General features: G+C 47.6%; 1 protein-coding gene and 1 pseudogene across 1 annotated transcript in view; both read left to right on the forward strand.

Moving 5' to 3' along the window:
* Positions 1–385: 385 nt before the first annotated feature.
* The window catches only part of LOC110193066 (actin-binding protein WASF3-like), a 74,114-nt gene continuing 59,622 nt past the window's right edge, over positions 386–14,877 (forward strand). The window contains 1 exon segment of the mRNA XM_020964635.2: positions 386–528. The gene's annotated coding sequence lies outside the window, so the exon portion shown is untranslated.
* On the forward strand, positions 13,789–14,266 carry LOC110193047 (riboflavin kinase pseudogene; annotated as a pseudogene).

Here is a 14,877-nt window from a genome sequence, read left to right on the forward strand (position 1 = left end):
CTTCCCAGCCTCGCACGTGGAGAGGATCAGGTCCCTGCACAGCTCTGCCCAGAAAAAGGCAGCAGAGGGAGAAGCCCTGTGCGGAGCTGGCTGGGGCTGGGGCTGGGGGAGGGGGGCGGTGGCTACAGAGGCCGAAGCGGAGGGGGAGGAGAGTGAGAAGGAGAGCTGGCCAGAGAGCGCACGAGAGCCAGCCAGCCCAGCCGGCAAGTAAGTACGCAGAGCGCATGCGCCGGGATAGCACTGCGGAGGGCGAGGGGAGGGAGGAGAGCCGAGCGTGCTCGGGCAGCGACAGCTGCATCTGCATCCCGGGTCCCCTCCCCGTCGCCTCCTCCTCCTCCTCCTCCTCCTCTCCTCCTCCTCCTCCTCTCCTCCTCCTCCTCCTCCTCCTCCTCCTCCTCCTCCTCCTCCTCCGCGTCCCAGTCCATCTCCGGCCAGGCACCGTGAGCCCCAGGTCGGGCGGCAGCCGCAGCCTCTCCTGCACCAGTCTGCGCTAAGAGGTCACGTTGCGGCACCCGGGTCTCCACAGAGGTAAAGGGGAGGGGGCAGGGGACACCCGACCGGGCTATCGCAGCTCCCTCCCTGGGACCGGCGGGGGGTGGGGTTGGGGCGATCAGGGCTTCGGCACCTCCTCCTCTTCCTCTAGCCAAAGCCTGGGGAGGAAGGAATTAGGTTGAGGGTCCCTGATCCGTGTGTGCGCTGTCCCCCCACCCCCACCCCGATCAAACGGACAATGCAGTCTTTATAAAAACTTAGGGTTTCCTTGTCCTCATAGCCGGGCCTTTTCGGTAAGGGGAGAAGATTGGCTCGGCGCTAGACTCCCTTTCCCCTTTTAAGGATGGACACACGGTGCTGTTTTCCCCTCTTTCCAAGGGAGAATGGATGGGAGGATGGGAGCCCTTCCTTACAAGGGGCTGAGGTATTCTTCCTCAGTCCAACCCCGTGGGGCAAATCCTTGGGAAACTGAGGTGAGGTGAGGAGAGGGCATGTTTCTTGGTGACATGTATCCACCCAGATTCCTGGCCCCAGTCTCAGAGTGGCCCTTTCCTCTGTGGTCTTCATATTTTGTACTCCATCTCCCTACCTCTCACTCAGCACTCCAGGATGGAGGACCCAGAAGGGCTTTCCTTGGAAATCAGGACTAACAGTGAGTCAGGAGTGGACCCCAGTTTTGGCTGGTACCACCCTGGTATTTGAGCAGGAGGGGGAAAGAAGTGTGTGCTGCACTCAGGGCTCTCCTGACTGACCATCCAGGGCCTGGGAGGTGGGGTATGGCTGCAGGATGAAAAGAGCAGCCCTAGTGCCCCTAGGGAATGCTAGGGCACTAAGCACCCTGATTTTGGTAGAGGGGGAGAGGATTTGAGATCCACTGTGGGCCTGAGAGTGGGAGTAGAGAGGGCTGAGAATCTAGTCTCTTGGGGAGCAAAAAGGCGTATCAGAGGCACTCCCATAAGGGTTGCTGCAGTTAGTTGTCCGCGGAGGAGGGCAGGGCAGAGTGCTGCTGGGCAGCACACCTCTGGAGAGCCCCTGGGTGCTGCCATCAGTCACTTGGCCCATTCCTCTGCTGTCTTTTGCTGCAGTGCAATGAAGTGCTCGGGTTGGGCATCTGGCCAGCTTGCTGCTGACCCTGGCCAAAGGACCCTGACCGCAGATACCCAGGCAGTTTCCTTGGAGGGGACTAGGTCTCTAAAAGCTCACTGTATTTTGCTGGAAAACTGGGCTTGAGTGGATGGGCAATAGATGGTGTGGAGCCTAGGTGTGAGGGAATGGGTGGGTGGGGGAGGGAGAGAGGCTCAGTAGCCCCTGGTGCAGATGCATTTCATCTTTTGTAGGTTTCTGGGTTCATCCTCTCTTCTTCTGTTGCCCCACCCTGACCTCCTCTTGCACCATTTAGTGTGATGTCTAATTGTTTTCTCCTTGGTTTTGTGTGGAGTGTAAAGAGCAGTGGGCTAGGAAGCGAGAGACCTAGGTGCTGGGACCAGCTCTTCCCCTAACTGGCTGTGTGACCTTGGGCAAGTCACTTGCTGTTCTGGGCATTGGTTTCTTTCTGTAAAAGGACTAGATGGTCTTTGGGGGGACCTAATAGTCCTAAGATTCCACAAGTGTATGCTTGTTTTGTCTGCACTACTAGATTGTAAGCTCTTGAAGGAGAGACGGCAGGATTGGGATCTGATTGTTCTTTGTCTTCCCCGCAGTGCCTGCACACAGTAGGCTTTCAGTGCCTACTTGTTGATGGTTTGGGAGCCTGAGAGCTGGGCTTTCCTGCTCAGCTGTGAAGGGTTTCAAATGGCTTCAGAGCAGTAGGGGAGTTGGGTCTCATTGTTTCTCTGCACTGGGCCAAGCTGGCCAGATTTCCAAACAACATTTATATGCCATGGGTCAGCTTTTTTTCCCTTCCTTTTTATTGTGCTTCCGATGAGGAGCTGTCACAAGATGGAAAATATCCCCTAGGCCAGAATGCAATGGTAATACAGGGGCTTAGGGAACCTGGAGCTGCATAGGCAAGTGTAGGCTGGCAAGATGGATTTCGATCTCCTTCTTGCCCCCATGACTGACTGTTATTTCCCATCCCCTGCCAGGGACCCACAGTCACACTGGACAGAGGATCCCTGAGTTGTCTTTATTGACTTATGGTGCAGCTAGAAAGGAGAAGGAAGAAGGGAAGCCACTCACCTTCCCCATTCAGGGTGTGTGTGTGTTGGAGAGGGGCAGTGCAGATGAGGCAGAGCTGGAGTTATGGGCATAATCTCTATCCTTCAGGTTATGGGTATCATGATGCTGAGCTTCTGAAAGTCAAGAGGAAAGATGAATGTGTACCCTTTAATACCCTGTGATCAGTAGTTCTGTCAAGAGGTGGTACATGGGGGGGTGAGGTAGAAGGGAGGGCAGATTAGGGAGGGGGTATACAGAATGTATGCCATCTTGGGGTGGGGGAGGGATGAGATGGGGAGAAAATTTGGAACTCAAAATCTTGTGGAAGCGAATGTTGAAAACTAAAACTAAATAAATAAAAATAATTGTAAAAAATAAATGAATAAAATAATTTTTAAAAAAGAGGTGGTACATCAACTAATTAGCTATTGAGCAAGTCATTTCCCCTTGCCATATCTTAGTTTACCCATCTGTAAAATGGGAGGGGGTTTAGATAAAACAATCTATGAGGTGTCCCCTCTGGCTCTGTTTATAAATTCATTTCATGCTGGACCCTGGAGTCTCCCTGACTGCTTGGTTCTGTGGCCTTTCTCATCTTGGAAGCTTTTGGAACCAAGCCATGTTCCCCATGGTACCCCCTCCTTACAGGGGGACCCTGGATAAGCAGATTTAGTCTCATAGATTCTCAATTGAGTCGAACAGAATTCTCCAAGTCATACAGATTCCCTCATCCTCACCCCACCTCCCCTTGGCTTAAAACACCCTGAGAATTGTGTCAATCTTGGCTCCCCTCTGGCTCTGCGGCCCTGGACTGAATTGTCATTTACTGTAATTACTTAGGGATTTGCCCCTAAGAGACCAATCAGTCTGTTTATACCACAAGATCATAGTATTATCCAGCTAGAGATGAAAGGGGCTTTAGTAAGGCCATCTGGTGCATCGACCTCATTTTACAGATGTGGAAACTGAGCCCCAGAGAGGGGAAGTGACATGTCCTTGATCACCCAGGTAATAGTTGAGTCCAGATCTTTGGATCTTTTCTGCTGTATCGTAGGGAGTTCTCAGCAAGAAACCCCAGATCAGATGTATAGGGATGAGCTCATAATAGCCACTGAACATAGCTTACTTGACAGGACCATAGGATTTAGAGCTGGAAAGGACCTCAGAGATCAGGTCTGATCCTCTCAATATCCAGAGGAAGAAACCAAAGATCAGAAAGGTAAGACTTAGCCAAGGTCAAGGCAGTTAGTGGCAGAGCTTGGATGGAACCTGGGTCCTCTGCCTGATGTTCTGTAGCATTTAAAAGCAATGTCATGCTCAGATAATTCCAGAGAAAAAGCCTCTCTATGGGGTCCCTCTGAGGTCTTTCTAAGTCCTTTAGATGGCTCTGTCTCAGGGGGTAGTAAGTTCCCCATCACTTGGAGCTAGGTAGAGGCCACTTGTTGGGCATGACAGGAAGCAAAATCTGAGGCCTCTTGTTATATTTATTGTTATTATTATTATTATATGGAGGGGAAAGCAACTGAAAGGGTTCCTGAGGGCAGTGATTGCTGAGAGAAGCCCTCTTAATAAACATCGCTGAAGAGGAAATGTTCTTTCTTGGAATGAGTAAGGGGCTCCAACCCTCTAGAACCTGGGCAACAACATTCTCCCTTGGGTTTGAGGAGTAGCCGTGCTAGTTTGTGGCAGTTTCATCTTTGAAGGAATGTTGAATTTCTGTGGTAATTTATTGGGAAATTCCGAAGCTATGAGTTCGATGACCAGCATTAGTAGCAATTCTGAAATGAATTTGTATCGTTTGTCCCTTTTACATATGTATTTCTAGTTAACAACTTTCCTCATACAAAAGGCAAGCTCTCTGTGCCCAGGGCATAAAATAGGGACTTAGTAGAGTAAGTCTGAATTAGTGCTTTCAAGAGGTTTGGTGCTGAAGCCTGGCTTCTGCATGGCAGTGTACTGGAAGGAACACTGGCATTGGAGGCCAGATACCTGGCTTCGAGTTCGAGCTTTGTCACTGAACGAGGTATGTGACCCTGGCTAGCCCTCAGTTTCGTCCTTTTGAAAAAGACTGGATGAGATGAGGCCCCTTCTGGCTTGAATGCACCACATTATAAATGCTTTTTATTGGGGATGGAACACGATAAAGAGAAATATGCTTGTCTTTGGATGGAGAACTCACAACTCTGTGTGTGTGTGTGTGTGTATGTATGTACCTTGTTTAACATTTTTAGAAATTCTTTTGGGGGTGGAGGGGAATCACATCACGCAGTCTCCAAGTTTGCAGATTATGCCAGCTTCTTCTGGGTAGGAATATGCCCATGAAAATAAGCCATGAGAATAAAGGAGCCCATATGAGTGGGCAGAAAGGCAGCAGATGAGCTGCAGTGTGGGCAGGGGTGGCAAGCTAATGCATTTAAGGAAGAGCTCGCCAAGCTGTGCTTACAGAACCATGGGCTCTGAGCTAATTATGATCCGAGAAAGGGATCTGGGCATCACTGTGGACTATTCCCTATGCCCTAGCCCTCTGGCTTCTGTAGCCACACAGTTCTGGGCCTCACTAAAGACAGAATGAGAAAAAGGATGAGGCCTAGGAAACAACATGGCTGACTAGTTCTGGGCCAGATGATCCCAGTGACCATATTTTTTAACCAGAATTAGGACACGTGATATGAGAAGGGAAATTACTTTTGAGTCCAGACCGACTTGATTTCGAATCCGGCTCTAACACTAACTTTCGGACTTTGGGTATGTCACCTTAACCTCTTTGCCTCCTGGGGATAACAATTCTCGAATTCTTTATCTCCCCAGAGTTGGGGAGACAATCCTTTGTGAAATCTGAAGTACTATGGGAAAGGGAGTTGTGATAGCCCCAAGGAGGAGTGGTAGCTGGAAAGGTTCAGACAAGGCCAGTGAAAAGGATCGGGTGGGGTCAATTCTCAGCCTTGTCATGGCATCTTAAGCAAGTTCCGAGTTAGAGGATCTGAATTGGAATCTCAGCTTCCCTGCTTTCCAGCTGAGAGACTTTGAACCCCAACTGATCCCCTCTGCCCCCGGGTCTCAGCAAGTTGGATTCGATGTTCTATAAGGTCCGTTCCAGCTCAGAACTATGTTCCTCTTCTTGCATGGAGCACAGCCTAAGGGATCAGATGTGTAGATGTGAATGGGGAGCCAGGAACAGGTGTGAGAAATCAGGGGTGCTGCTGGTCTAGCTCAAGGAAGGGAAGCCACAGGCAAGGTGTGGCTCATGAGAAGCCACCAGGGTCTGCTCGAATATTCTCCTAGTCATGGCCAGAGTAGTGAGCATGAAGTCTCTAGGCTAGATGTGTGTTCAGGAGCCAGAACAGTTGCTCAGCCACAGTAGTCAGGAAAAGAATTCACATTTGCATAGCATTTTAAGGTTTTTAAAACACTCCTAACAACTCAAATATATTCTCCATTTTACAGGCAGAGAAAAGAGGCTGGGAGTGGGGGTGGACAGTGGTCTCAGATCAGGCTTGAGTTCAGAGAAACTTACTCTTGAACAAGGTCTGAGCCTGAACAAAGCTTCAAAGTCCTCAGAAGCCAGGTGTGGGATGCCGACCTTGCTCTCTTGATATCTGTGAATGAGCTTCCCCTATAGAGAGCTTCTGGCCACCATGGGTGTTCCCTGCATAGCAAATAGCTCTATCTGAGCTGCAACAAGAAAGTGTGACTATTGTGACCATATTTTCTGAACCAAAAATTGGAACACATGGTCTGGCAAAGAAAATTCCTTTTGCAGAGCTTCATTAAAAGCACATTCTCTATTCTTGAAATAGAATTTCTTGTCCCAGAAAATCCAAGGTGTGTGGTCACCCTAGATATGATTGACACTTGTAAATTCAGGGGGGGTGGGGGTGGAAGAGAAACTCGGACTTATTCTTGAAATCCTTCATCTGTAATTCCTGAAATACAAGACCTAGGAAAATTCCATGAAACTCACCCTAGGTAGATTTAGGATAAATAAAAAGTAGTCTTACTTTACAGAGCAGGCAGTAAAATTTTGTGTTGATAAGTGGTACAGACACAAAGTAGAAACAGGCTTAGGAAGGTTCATTGCTTGGCATCCAGCTCTCTGGTGATCTGGTGAGGATGAGCCTTCTTCCTGCACCTTGCTAGACTGGTCCTTAGATGAAACATAGCTTGTCTCTAGACCTGGACTCGAATCCTTTCTAGCTTGCTAGGACCTTTCAGAGCTGACACTTTTCTGGTATAACCTTCAAGAACCCAGGGTCAGACTGATGCCATGATGAGACATTAGAAGAGGGTGGTAATGGAGGAGATCAAGCCATCCTGAGACAGGGAAGCTCAGGATGTTTAAGGTTGATGCCGTGGAAGGCATCGGTGTCCTCCCACAAAATGTCCCTTGGTGCCCTGTCACAGGATATTAGGTGACATGAAGCGTTGGTCTGAGCTGGTGTAGCATTGCTTACAGTTTTTTATAATGAATTTTTCTTTGGTGAAGAAATTAAAATACAATTGAAGTTAAAGTTAGTTGAAAACTGTAAAGTTAGTTGTTCTTTAATTCAGAGGACTCCTAGCAGATTTTGCTATAGATGGAATTTCTTGCAGCTTATAGGCATATGAGATGGTGATTTCAAGCATCCATCCCTCATCATCTCTAGCCAAAAAGACCATCTGCCAAGCACCCTAAACAAGGTCCTTGCTACCAAAGAGATAGGAAATGAAGCACCTATAGAGGAAGGTGGTGATTGCTAAGGGCGAGCTCGAGTTTCTCAAGAACAAGTCATGTCAGATCAGCCCTATCTCTTTCTTTGAACAGGATTCCAGCATGGCTGGAGTAGGCCTGGATGTCAGCACTGATTTAATTAGCTAAGTCTTCTGGTCATCACGTGTGGGGGATGTTGTAGAGGGGATTCCTCTTTGGGTACAGGCTTTGGAGGTCCTTCCAGCTCAGTTTATGCTGATGATGGAGGAGCTGGGGAGCCGAATAGACCAAGAGGTCCAGTGTCTAGAGCACTGATTGGGAAATGCAAAGTTCTGAACCTGGCTCCAGGCCCTGGAACCCTCTGAGCTCCTTCTCCATGTCTGCCTGTAGCATGGCAGCATTTGGAGGGATGCTTTACTCTGATCAGCACCTTACAACTGCATGCCACCTGAGAGGAAAGACCTGGGAGTCCTCCCAACCCCCAAAATGGAGGCCCTTTTCAGCAATGTTGTTCCTGAAGCGACCAGTAGGGATTGTTACTGACACATAGAGACATAGGAAAGGGGATGGGGATGGAGACAGGTATTGGCTTAGCAACCAGGAGACCTGGTTTTGTTGTTCCCCTGGTTGGGTACATCTCTGGGCGCATCACTTACCCTCCTTATCCTGAGAAAGAGAGACCTGGTGATCCATCTCTAAGGGTCCTTCTAGTGCTGATATTCCATCCTTTATATCCCTTCCAAGTACTAGCACTCCCTGTTATCTCCTGAGCCTGGCCTCCTTTGGTTTCTGTGAACATCACTGTCAGAGAATCAGGCTCATTCTTTTTCCTCATTGAGACCCTGCATACATCATCTCTCTTCCCCCAAGATGTGGTCTATTTGCTTCTGATTTGCATTTGCATAGCAAGAGATAGAAGGCATCCTTAGTAAGACACTGGGGAGTCGGTTTTGTTACCCAGCTTTCTCCAAAGCACAGTTAGGCAGTTAGTCTGATTGCTTTGCCAGCTTTGGGCTAGCTGGGGACGTATGACAGGCTCATGTGAGAACTTAGCAGTTAGCAAACGTGTGGAAAAGTGTGACATCTTAGCTCTGGAAAAGGGAGAGGGGGAGTTGGCAGATGTCAAAACAAAAAGCCTTTCGTGTTCATGGTTTCTAAACTAAGAAGTTGGTGATGAGTCCAGAATTGCAGATTACTGGAGGCCTGTGCCTACGCTCAGCACACACATCCTCAAGCTTGTGAATACTGTACATGGATTTGTGTCCCTAGCACTTAACACAGGCTGCTTGGTTGGGATAGCAGCGTTGACTCCCCCAAATTTAGCTATTAGTTATTTACTGTCAGGGAGAGCTGAAAGTCCAGGAAGATGCCCCAGGCTTGATTTTAGCTATTCTTTTGGACTTCCTTCCCTGTTTCATTTTTGGACAGAATCCTCTAACAAGCAGCTCATCAGTTTTTCTTTCTGACCTTGGCTGTCCTGGGGGAGGAGACCCCAAGGCAAGCAGTCCTCAGCTCATTTCTTTAGTCTCCTAGGAGAGCTAGAAGGGACCCTCAAGGTCTAAAAGTGCCTAAAATTGTCCAAGATTCTCAGCCTTGGAAAGAGATTTTCATCCCTTCCTGACCCCAGAGCTTGGGGAAAGGTCATAGTGTTGCTTCTGGGGTGCCAATGAGGAGTCTGTTACACTATTTTGGGGGAGGAGGGAGAGGATGCTCTTCTGATATATAAAGATAGCTTGATCTCCATGGACAGACCAAGAAAAGGAGGAGGGACCTTTGGATCTGATCCTCTCTTCATGAGCATGGGAAGGAATAGTAAAAAATGTGGTGCCATGTGGGAGAGAGCGAAAGCCCTGTGGCTCTCCATTGCCGAGAAGAATGCTTAGACTTCACCTTCAGAATCCAGGACTCTCCCATATGGACCCAAGCTACCTTCTCTGCCACTATTTCCCTTTGGGAATGCTGGGGTCTAACGCCAGGGGTGGGAAATCTATGGCCTTGAGGCCACATGTGGCCCTCTAGGTCCTCAAGTGCAGTCCTTTGACTGAATCCAGACTTCACAGAACAACTCCCCTTCATAAAAGGATTTGTTGGTTAGTTTTTGTCAGCATCTCCAGCGGGAGAGGCATCAAACACCAGCATGCTGCCCACAACACTCCTGAGTGCAGCTAGAACCAGATTAAAATGTCATTAAGAAATATTCAGAGGGGTGGTGAGGTGGCGCAGTGGATAGAGCACCGGCCGTAAAGTCAGAAGGACCTGAGTTCAAATCTGGTCTCAGACCAAACATTTGACACTTACTAGCTGTGTGACCCTGGGCAAGTCACTTAACCCCAATTGCCTATATATATATATATATATATATATATATTTAGCAAAATAAGGAAAAAGATAATAAAACCTAGATAATGTTAATATGTGGTTTTCTAAGTCACCATTCAGCCGGCAGGGATCGTTCTGTACTGTTAAGTAGCTGGTTTCCATTTGAGTTGGATACCACTGGAGTTGGCCTACAGCCTTTTCTCTGTCCCCACTTTACTGGCCACTCAGCGTACAGCCTGCCTGGTATTGGTAATACCTTTTTAAAAAGTTTCATTAAAAGCTTAATATTGAATATCAATACAACCAGCTATATCTGTATATTCTTTAGCTTTCGATTATTTTTAGGGCACAAAGTATTGTCGGTTTTTTAGTCCTTCCTTCGGCCCTTATCAGGATCCTTTGTTCATTCTCATTTTTTCTCTTGGGTGAGTCATTCTTCTGATTCGTCTTTACTGATTTTTGTTGGCTTCCCTGCAGCTTATTTAGTTTGCAGCTGTTTAATGTTTAGGTTGGTTTTTTTTGTTTTTGTTTTTTTGCTTTTTGGTGAGGCTCTTGGGGGCAAGTAACTTGCCCAGGGTCACACAGCTAGTAAGTATCAAGTGTCTGAGCTCGCATTTGAACTGAGGTCCTCTTGACTCTAAGGCTGCACCACCTAGCTGCGTGCAATGTTTAGGTTGTTTCTGGGGTTTTGGTGATCTTTGAAAAGGTGGCTCTTGGTGGGTTTTTAGAATGTTTTCAGAGTCTATTCCCTACAATGGAATGATTGGGTCACAGGCCAATTCTTTTTGTCACCTCTACGGGGCCTGCCAGATTCTTCTCCAAGTCTGCAGTGCTGGTGTGCTTCCTGGCCCTTCTCCCATCTCTAAGCTTTTTCACAGGCTCTTCCCCCAGGCGTGGCATGTACGTCCTCCTCAGTTCTGCCCCTTAGAATGCTGGCTGTCTTCAAGGACTAGCCTCTCCTTCCTTCCCCTGCCTCCCAGGGGTAATGCTCACCTTCTCCCTCCTTCAATTCCTTTGTGCTCCGTGGTTACTGATCTGTACTAGAATATAAGCTTCCTGGGGACATGAACTATTTTCTGTTATGGTTTTCTAGCCTTCAACAGCAGTCTCTGTTGAAGGAGCTTTTGAAGCCCAAGCACTTGGTCAGTACTGCCGCCATAGGTGAGCTGGCCAGCACTGTCCATCGTCTTACACTGATGACGCACATACAGCCTCAGCACGTGGCTTCTGCCGCCACTGATCATGAGCTTCCTGTATGGGCTGTGTTTTCATGCTAGAGGCAGTGGGTATAGTGGAAAGAGCAGTGGCGTTGGGAGTTACTGCAACGAAAAGCACAATGGCTCTGGACTCAGAGGACCTGAGTTCAAATCCCACTTCTGGGCTCACTTACTTGGGTGACCTTGAGCAAATCAGTTAACTTCCCTGGGCCTCCATTCCCTCATATGTAAAATGAAGGGGTCAGCTTCTAAGGTTTTGTCCCCACCCCCTTTGTAGCCTGTCACAGAGAGCAGTTCAAAATCAACAGTATTCTTGAACACTTAGCATGAAAATCTCCCCAGATCAAATCAGCCTCAAGAAGATTATCTGCAAATGTGGATCTATCCCATCTGTGTGGTGGCAGAACCACCCCTGCTAAGCCGGTGGCATTCTTGACAGCGAGAATAATTTGGGTTCTCAGCTTTCATAACAAAAGACAGAGAGCACAGTGTGAAAGTGATGTGGTGAGCTCTTGTTGCACTCTGAGTTGTGCTGAGTCTAGAACACTTGGAGAGTATGCCAGCCTGGCATGGCCCCGGAATACCAGTATCTAAGAAACCTTCAAACTCCTAGCAAGAGGCAGGGAGAGCCTAGGAAGTAGCTGTAGCCAAGCTAGACCATTCTAGAGCTTGACTTCTCTGTTCCCCTCAATCCCAGAAAAGTTCCTGCTGGTCATTGGTGGTAGCATAGGAAGCCCTGGCAGCCTCAGTCACGCCATCTGTTAACTGCGAAGCTTCGGGCAAGTCGCTCAGCCTCTTGGGACCTCATAAACTCTTAGAATCATAGGATCATAAATGTAGAACTAGAAGGGAACTCAGAAACCACCTAGGCACTCCCTCATGTTATAGATGAAGAAACAGCCCCAGAGAAGTGGCAGCTTGCCCCAGGGCATGCAAGTAATGATTGTCAGACACAGGATTTGAACCTCCGAGGGCATCTAGTCTGTCCCTTCTCTGAATAGCAATCTCCCCTACAACACCCCTGACAGCCTCTGCTTGAAGCCTTCCTATAATGAGGAAGTTGGGCCCTCCCAAGATTTGTGTGGGGGCTGGGCTCGGTGGTGATTGCTTAGGTCCCTTCTAGCTCTGACATTCTGCAGTGCTTCTCAGCTCCTTCTGTTTGCCTCCCTACCTCCTGTCTTTTAGAATGTATTTTGGAAAGATGAGCTGATCTAGGATGAAATCCAGCTTAGTGAGTGGCAGGAGCTGTTTTGTTTCTCCTCATAGGAGGGATCATACGGTTGTGGTATACAAAGCTGGAAGGGCCCTTCGAAATCATCTATTTCAACTCCTTCATTTTACGGAGGAGGAAACTGAGGCCCAGAAGAGGGGCATTGCTTGTCTAAGATCACCTAGTATATAGCAAGGCCAGGCTTTAAACTCCTGACTCCTGATTCTTCCCACTACACTAGCTCAGTCATCGTGCAGGTGCCCTACTTTTGGTAAGTCCAGGCCATTTGGTCCTTCTGCAAAGCCCCCAGAGCGTGTATGACTGCAATGGCAGCCTCATTTCTATCATGGCCCTGGGCACTGCTAAAATCAATTGGCCTCACATCAAGTCAAAGTCAGAACGCTCCAAGGGACTGCCTTGCCACCCTGCGTGTAGACTTGACTTTGGTGAAAAGAAGGCAGAACATTGCTTGGGGAATGGTTCAACAAATTATGGTCCATGATTATAACAGAATATCGTTATACTGTAAGAAATGATGAGTGTGGGCAATTTGGCAAAATGTGGGAAGACTTGTAAAAAGCAGTGCAGAAGGAAGCAGAAGCAAGAAAGCAGCAGACGCATGACCACCACCACAGTGTCCATGAGAAGAATGACAACCCGAAACAGAAGGCTGTTTAATGCTAATGCCAAACTTTGTCCCTGAAGAGAGATGAGGAAATGAATCTCTCTCCTTTAGTTGGAGAGGTGAGGAACTATGGATAGAGAATGCTGAATATCCTGTTCAATGTAGTCCATGTGGCAGTTGGCTTTGCTTAACTGTTATCACTTTCTTCCAAGGAAAGCTTCACTAAGTGGGGGGGGGGAGGGAGGGAGTGGGATATTTGGAAATGACTGATATAAAAGCGGCATCCGTACAGATTTGGGGAGTTTTTAAAAGAAGGCAAACTCCAGAAGATTTGAGGAATGAGGTAGGTTGTTGTTGCTAACTAGGTAGCTGTTCAAGATGCAGAGTGATAAACAGAAGGGCAGTTTGAAGTTCAATTCAGTGAGTCATAGGAGATGGAGGGAAATGAAACCTAACAGATAATTTGGACCTAAGGAATTACAAAGGGTGAGAGAATAGCAGTCAGCTTAGCTGAGTGTAGAATGGCTCATCACCATTGGGTTGGGCATTCAATGAGGAGTTCTTAGAAATCGTAGAGTTGGAGCTGGAGGGGAACTTAAAGGTCCAACTCCCTCATTTTAAGAATAGGGAAACTGAGGCCCAGAGAGGTAAAGTGATTGCCCGAGGTCACATTTGTAAGTGGCAAAGCTGGGATTTGAAGCCAGGGCCTCTGGCTTTTTAGTATTATTGATCAAAACAAAGGTTTTTAAAATTCCCAATGACATTTTAAGGCAGAATGATTGGAAGGTCAGCAGAAAATATGTTTTCTCAATTAAGCACTTTAAACTCTGATGGTTAGGAAAGGGACCATGAAAATTGGCCCTGGAACAACTCAGGAAAATCTTCAGGGTTGATTGTGGCTTCTGTTGGGTCAGTGTTGTGCGGAGTTCAGCACTCGCCTGGTCACCCGCCTGCCTGCCTCGCACCTTTAGGAATCTCCTTCCTTTTCCTTCCTCTCTCCCTCCTCCCCCCACTCCCAGCTGGCCCAGGGGAACCATTGCCTTGAGTTCAACGGCAGCTCCTCTGGACTCTTTGCCCAGGCCATCTCCCAAAGGTGATGAAGCACCTGCCTTACTTCTGCCGGGGTAAAGTAGTGATGAGCTTTGGGTGGGGCTGCAAGCAGCTTGGCATCCCCACAGCTAACTTTCCTGAGCAAGTAGTAGATAATCTTCCATGTGATTTATCTACTGGAATTTACTATGGTTGGGCCTCTGTTGGAAATGGAGATGTCCATAAGATGGTTTTAAGCATAGGATGGAACCCATACTGCAAGAATACTAAAAAATCTATGGAAACTCACATTATACATGTCTTCAAAGAGGACTTCTGTGGGGAAATCCTTAGTATTGTCATCACTGGCTACATCAGACCAGAGAAAAACAACAATTCAAGATGATATTGAAGAAGCTAGGAGACAACTGGATTTACCAGAACATTTGAAACTCAAAGAAGATAGTTTCTTCCATATGCCAGAAAGCAAAATAATGAATGGCCACCGCAAATCTTCTGGGTTTTTATAGTTCTAACAGTTACTGAGCTGGCTTTTTAAAGTCTTCTCATGTAGCAAAAGAAAAAAAGTGATATTCCTTAACTTTCAAAAAACAGCATTACAGGGGCAGCTAGGTGGCATGGTGGATAGAGTACCAGCCCTGAAGTCAGGAGGACCCGAGTTCAAATCCGGCCTCAGACCAAACACTTGACACTTACTAGCTGTGTGACCCTAGGCAAGTCACTTAACCCCAATTGCCTAAAAACAAAAAACAAAAACAGAAAAAAGAAATAGCATTACAACATTTGGGCAGGGGTTGGCATGTAGGAAGAGGTGAAGGAAAAAAGAAGAAAGAATTTAAAATAGCCCCTTATTCCCTGATCAGATTTTGCCCCCTGGAAATCATCTCTTAGGTTCTGGACATCCGCAACATAGCAGTCAGCAGTCCTGCCCTGACCAAATGGGGGTGTCCTTTCATTTGGCCGTGAAACAAAGAAAAATACAAAATGGTGCTGTGCGGTGTGGCCTGTGTGGCCTCCTTCCACTTCCGCAGGGCCAGTGTCAGGGTGGTAGTAAAGGGAGCAAAGGATGTGAGGGATCACATGGTTTCTCAACTACATCAATAGCAACTGTTGGCATTCT

This window comes from Phascolarctos cinereus, unplaced genomic scaffold, assembly GCF_003287225.1.
Source record: "Phascolarctos cinereus isolate Bilbo 61053 unplaced genomic scaffold, phaCin_HiC Scaffold_8;HRSCAF=390, whole genome shotgun sequence".
Lineage (NCBI taxonomy): Eukaryota > Metazoa > Chordata > Mammalia > Diprotodontia > Phascolarctidae > Phascolarctos > Phascolarctos cinereus.